The sequence below is a fragment of the Mauremys reevesii genome, unplaced genomic scaffold (genome assembly GCF_016161935.1).
Source record: "Mauremys reevesii isolate NIE-2019 unplaced genomic scaffold, ASM1616193v1 Contig144, whole genome shotgun sequence".
Lineage (NCBI taxonomy): Eukaryota > Metazoa > Chordata > Testudines > Geoemydidae > Mauremys > Mauremys reevesii.
The window spans coordinates 86,396-93,108 of NW_024100765.1; the positions used below are offsets into that span (position 1 = coordinate 86,396).

Below are 6,713 nucleotides of genomic sequence, written 5' to 3' on the forward strand. Positions count from 1 at the left end.
AGCTCATCAGTAAACGTCTGTTCATAACCTTTTTCAAAGGCTCCTTTGACTTTAGATAGTCTCACGTGGTCGCCTTTTCTAAAAGGGGCAACAACTGGTTTTATTTTAAAACCATCTCTATAAACTGTTTTCCATATCTTCAGAGAATGTGAAGGATTAACATCAGCAGGACTGGTATGTATAGTTCTGTGAAAGCTCCGGTTGTCACTCTTTATAAAGTCAGATAATACGTCTTAAAGCCTCTGTTGTGTTTGGAGAACCGGTGCACATCTACCAGATCTTCCTGCCATTGCGTCCACATCTGAAACAATGGTCTTGTTTCTTTTAAAATGTATTTGAGCCAGTTTGTGTAAAGTGTAAGCATCTGATCTGAAAGCTAAGCTGTTACCTGTCTTCTATTTAAAAAGTTTTACTGTGCTTTTTGGCCACTCAAAAAGAGGATTCCCCCACCAAAGCTCCCAGCATCCCTGGGGATGTAATCTATTTTCATTAACAGAGCTGTCTGTGGAGACAGGACTGTTCCTGGTACCGTCTTTTACTAACGCAAGTATGGAGGGGATACAGTCATAGGGACACATTTAAATAAGTTTAATTAATTGCCTGGTTTAACACAACCTTTGACAGCCACCTGTAAAAATGGACGCCATGACCCTTACAACGAAAGACTCTGAGCTGGTTCATTCTTCTATTTTGTCCTTTTCCGGATTTTCCTCTTGAGATCCGCATCTCAGACAGGAGCAAAAACAGCTGATGCACAACAGGGCTACCGATGTGTAAGTTCTCAAAGGCCTCTTGAAAGGCATCGTCGAGCTGTTGAGAGATTTTCAGACAAAAAACAGTGTAAGCAACCCTCTGCTTGTTCTTAGATTTATGCAATGCCAAGTTGATTCCTAACCCCATTATACCCCCATGATCGACCATCGCTTCTTAATCATTCATTTACCTGAGCAACGTCTTTCCCGTTCACCTTGTCCACCAGTGACTCCCCCAAGCCATGATCATCTTCCCACTTTGGGGGGGGGGGTCGTCACACTCATCAGGGTTCTTCACGAGGGTTCAGGGTCGGGTCCTGAGGTATCTATTAATGGTCGAGTCAAAGGGCCCTCCTCGGAACTGTAACTGCTATAGCGCTTTATCCATACAAGCCCAAAGGTCCTCGGGGCTAAAACAAAGTCTGAAGTTCTCAGGGGAGTGGTAAAGGAGTCCATGTCTCCTCTCAGCCTTTCCACAATTCATAAAACACGTCTTCTTGGTAAGAGATGGCCTCCTCTGCCCAGCGCTGGGACTTATGAGGTGATGTGCTGCACTCTGATTGGCAGAGGGCATTGGAAGGAGTTATAGAGGGGTCACACAACCCTCTTCTGGGAGGTTCACCCCTCCGAGAACCTACCTTGTTTTGGTCAACTCTCCTCTTGGGGCAGTCCTCTGCAGCTGAAACCCATCGCAACTGGTAAAGGGTGGTGAGAGGAGTTCCTAGAAGGGTCACATGAAGCACTTCCGGATGGGTCACCCCACCCCAGAATTCCCCCCAGTTGGTCAAATCTCCTCTTGGAGTGATCCCCAGTGGCTGAAACCCACCCTGATCGGTAGATGGCAGTGGGAGGAGTTCTTAGAGGGGTCACACAAAGGACAGGTCACCTGCCCCGGAACTCCCCTTGATTGGTCAAGTCTTCCCTCGGGGCATTCCTATTGGGGCGAAACCCACCCTGATCGGTAGATGGCAGTGGGAGGAGTCCTTGGAGAGGTCACATGACACATCTTGCTGCCGGGGTCAAGGGGTGGGATTAACATTTGATTGATGGTAGGGCCCTTATACCACTGGAGCGCCTTGTTCTGTTTGTCTCCGTTCTGCTTCATTCGCCAAGCGCTCTGCCAGGACAGATGTCACTTATAAGCTCAGTTGCCACCAGCTGGACAGTGGGACTTGGGTCTTTCTCTAGGACCCGGAGAGCTGAAATTACAGAGGACATCACGTTAGTGAACAGACTGTCAAATCACAGCTAAGCATGATCACAGAACCTTGAAGTACCTGAGCAGAATGATCACATGGAAAAATGTGAAACTGGGCTCAGTCCTTCTACTGGGGTGGAAAATACATGAGAGATGAATAGGCCTCACTTTTCATATAGTCACCTGTGCCTGAAATAGCTGGAGACTTATTACTTCTGAATACCACACGACAGCAGCTCTCCAATACAAACAAAGCTTTAGGGTCCCTCATTGGGTCCCTTCCATGCTCCCAACTGTGGGAGACCTGACTCTACCAGAAAGTCATCCACTCCGCTGCAAATGGAAGGAAGTCCATTGTTTCAATAGCTTCCACTTTTCAGTTATTTTCCAGCTCTATTCAGGAGCCACTGCCTGAGCTCACTCAACGTGGAATTTAACACAGGCCAGGTCCAAGCTGGTTTGCGCATGATACAGGGCACCTACTGGAAGCAAAATTGCTGGTGGGAAATTTGGGGTAGCAGAAAGTGGCTACTTCTCACTTGGGAGTCCACAGAAAGCCAATAAAGCCCAAAGTGTGGAGAGCACTGGCTGGGAAGGGCATTGCCAGGACAACCAGGAGATGCACTGACTCATATCACACCTTCTGCAGCTTCCTCCTTCAGGGGAAATTAAGGCTGACTTTCTACTGGGCAAGAGTGTATTTGTCCTTTGATGTGTGGCTGATGCACTTTGCACCAGTGGTATCGGTTACTGCTGCTTGTCAGCTAAATTCCTTTATAACTCATTAATGAGCAGGACTTCAGCTGTATTTATCACTTACACATCAGCAGATGTTCCAGGTCCAGCCATTTCATACGCTGAGTGTCTGTGTGTTCCAGGATGATGCCTAAATACACAATGTCAAATAAATAACAACAATAACAATAAAACCTTCCCTTGTTGAGTGCAAAGTGATATTGGCAGCCCCTAGACAGGTCTTTGGGGTCTCCTACTGTGGGCCTAAGGGTGAGCTGTGGGCAAGAGGATGCTAGAGCAGTTTAGAGTCCACACTGAAGAGAATGAGAGAGACATTTTTTAAAAGAATGTTTACATAAAACCCATTTGCTTGAAACAGTCTGTGCTCCTCTTGCCACTGCAGTCAGTTATTGGAGACATACTAAGATAGTGTTTGGTCTAGTGGTCTGAGCAAAGGACTGGGGCCAGGAATAAGCGAGTTCTAAGCAGGGATCTCACAAGGTGACTGATAGGTGAGCCCCAATGCCTGCCTGTCTCACATGGGTGTGCTAGGGAGAAGAGGCCACAGGGCCAAACAGGAGGAACCTAATGCTTCCTTGACAAGGTGCTGTGGCCAGGAAGGTGAAACAGCAGGCACTATGGGAGGTGGGCTGCTTGCCTCCCAGTGATGAAGTCACAGTGAGGAGCACTGAACAGCACTGGGTAGGTCTGCACTTTGAGCTAGAGGTATCACACCCAGTTCAATGGGACAGGCCCACACTAGCTCTGACAGCGCTAGCATTAGAATGTAGCTAAGGCAGCACAAGCCGTGGGAGGAGCAGCCACTGTTAGAATAGACTTTGGGGTTTGGATGGGATCATACTTGGGGTGGTTAAACCTCCTGCTGCTCCTGCCGCCACCAGCTACTCTCTATTTTTAGCACAAAGGGCTAGTGCGGTGTGTCTCATCAAGATGGGAACTATACCCCAGCTCAAAGTGTAACCATGCCCTACGTGACAGTGTCCCAGGCACTACTACGAAATGACTGCACCGTGCTTCCTGCAACAATCCCGAAGCACTTTATAGCAACTAATGAATTCCTCCGACCACCATCCTGGAGAGGTAGGGACATTAACATCTCCATCTATGGGTGGGAAGCTGAGGCACAGAGAGATTAATGGCAGCTCAGTGCTGCACAGTGGGATTTTTTCTGTCTCCCTCAATGGGAATATCAAAAGGGACACTGGGCATCATCTCTCACCAGCTAAGTTGGCGGCACCTGCCCGGATCCCTTCCCAGCTGCTACTGAAGGACGCGATGGTGGTGCTATACAAGTTCTCCAGCAGTTCTGCATTTTCTTTGGCCTAGAGGAAATCAGGGACACATGAGCTCTCTCTGACTAGAAGTGCCCTTTGACTACCAGCACATGCTTTTATGAACCACAGGTAAATAAGAGAAAGAACAGGTGGCTGGGTAGAAGTGGAAAAAATGGGAATCTGGGGCAGATTTACATTTCCCATCACCCTCCAGTCAATAATCTCCTACAGTTCAACAGCTCACTCACAAGGTGTCTGCAAATGTCCACCTGGAGCTCTTCAGGCTTCAGCTCGGCTCTGCCACCAAGGTGCTTATTGATCGCATGTTGGAGTCTCTTCAGTCCCAAAAACGGGAAACAGAGGTGAAATGTAGCTCTGCATTCCTGAAAAAGAGCGTCACACCATTGACTTGTTCCCTACCGAGTGCTGTGTTCAATCAAAGGGAACTCATCTGCGTGACTGCTCATCTATTCCAGGACAAAAAAGGATTCATCTGGATGTGACTGGCAGAAACATGCAGGAATGACTAATAGAGGGGAGAGGTTCCACTGAAACCTGGAGGTAGCATCAATGTCTTTTGGGAACAGATATACCGATGAAAGCTGCTTCACCAGGCACAGCTGTGGTCTCTCCTCTGTTCTGGGGAGGCAGGGGCCTGGGGTGAAGAGTCAGACAGGAACAGAGACCTGTAGGGGTCAGACCCATGAACTATCCTGGATTCTGGTGAGGCATCCATGGACCAACCTGGCTGGAAGTGACTCAGCAGGAGGGCAATGAACTGAGGGGAGAATTTGGGCCTCCACAACAAGCAGGAATAGCAGTGCTCCCCTGGCACTGGGAGGAAGATTCCTTTGGCTTAGTAAATAAGTCACTGTTGGTCTTACCATTGAAACCTCGGGGCTTGGGTCTTGCAGGTGCAGCAGAAGTATGACCCAGCTCTTTCGAACCTGCTCAGCGAAATAGGCCTTCCATTTTTTCTTTGTCAACTGAGCCAGGATGCCAAATAGGACAAAGGCCACTGAGCGAAGACCATCATTCTCCTACAGCCAAGAAAGCCCCACAACTTGGTAAGTAAGGGACAATCCCATCACGCACCTCACACAGCCGTCTCTTCTACGCTAAAGTAAAGTGATTGCAACTACAGCTAGTCAGATAAACTTTAATTAACCAATTTTTTATTCGAATTTTCTGATTCATGAAAATATTTTAGACAGTTCAATTTTGATGAAATTCCTCCAGAAGCCAGGCAGGGTCCTTAGAAACCTGCCTGGTGTCTTGCCAGTACACCCATCCAGCTCCTTGGCAGCCAATCTAGCAGGCTGACTGGGATCATAGCCTTCCAGGCTCCCAGCTTTGGGGGGAAGGATAGCTCAGTGGTTTGAGCATTGGCCTGCTAAACCCAGGGTTGTGAGTTCAGTCCCTGGGGGGCCATTTTGGGAACTAGGATAAAAAGCTGAGGATTGGTCCTGCTTTGAGCAGAGGGTTGGACTAGATGACCTCCTGACCTTCCAATTCTATGACCCTGGGGGTCCTAGCTCTCAAATTTGCAACTCTCTGGCACCTCTAGCTCCCAGAGTTTCCTAGGTTCCCAGCACCAGGAAAGTCTGAGAGCAGACTGCCCCAGGCCAAGGCTTCCAACAGAGCTAGGTTGAGAATAGTAATTCTGTTTCACAAGGAGTTCTGAAGTTTGGGGGAGGGGTTCCCACAAATAGGAACAAAACCAAAATTTGAAATCTCAAAAATTCTCTGCAAAACAGAATTATCATTCCAACCCTCTCACATAAAAACGGTATAGAGCAGGCCCAACACTTTCTATTGCACTCTGTAACCCCCTTTTCATGGTTATCTAGCTACCTAATCTAGTATTCAGACTTTCTTTGAGGTTCTCAGTGGCAATCAAGAACAGAAGGTGAGACTGTGGGAGCAGGATGTCATCACCATCCTCCTAATGTTCTCCTCCTCCGTAAAACACCTCCCTTCCCTGGGGCCTAAAATCTCTGCACTCTGACATGAGCAATGCCCAGGGAGTCCACATCACACATCGTAAATCGAGTCTAATCAAGATCGGTTGAACTGGGGTTGGAGAGTTCTGTTCACATACATCGTCAAAGTAGGCCCGGATCTGTTCGGTGAGGTTTTTGAAGGAAGAACCAATGTCCTTCTCTTTCAGCTCCTTCAGGACTTTGGCCAGTGCTTTCATGCTCTCACCAATCACTTCAGAACTGAAAACGTCATGTAAGGCCCCGATCAGTATGTCCAGAAGAAACTTCTTGTATTTTTTCACCTGTACAAACATACGACATTAAAGAAAACTTATCACTGATCACAGTTCTTGTGACTCTTCTCTGAATCCCCTCTAATTTATCAGCATCCTTCTTGAATTGTGGACATCTGATCTGGACACAGCATTCCAGCAGCACTCACATGAGTGCCATATTCAGAGGGAAAATAACTTCTTTACTCTTCTTCAAGATTCCTCTATTTATGCCTCCAAGGATCATTTCAATCCTTTTGGCCACAACTTCGCATTGGGAGCTTATGTTCAACTGATTATCTGCCATGGCTCAAGTTTTTTCTCAGCATCATTGTTCCCTGGGATAGAGTCTCCCGTCCTGTAAGTATGGCCTGCATTTTTTGTTCCTAGATGTATACATTTACATATAGTTACATTAAAGTGCACATTGTTTGCTTATGCCCAGTTTACCAAAGGATCCAGCTTGCTCTGTATTGACT

General features: G+C 47.4%; 1 long non-coding RNA gene across 2 annotated transcripts; it reads right to left on the minus strand.

Moving 5' to 3' along the window:
• Window positions 1-297: 297 nt before the first annotated feature.
• LOC120393085 lies at window positions 298-4,468 on the minus strand. 2 transcript variants are annotated; one of them, XR_005591898.1, is made up of 5 exons: window positions 4,229-4,468; window positions 3,926-4,028; window positions 2,771-2,836; window positions 1,817-1,951; window positions 298-810 (listed from the first exon to the last, which is right to left on the minus strand). It is a non-coding gene; the product is annotated as an uncharacterized LOC120393085 (long non-coding RNA). The 2 variants fall into 2 exon arrangements; XR_005591897.1 differs by lacking the exon at window positions 298-810 and having other exon boundaries at window positions 1,730-1,951.
• Between the last annotated feature and the right edge of the window lie 2,245 nt (window positions 4,469-6,713).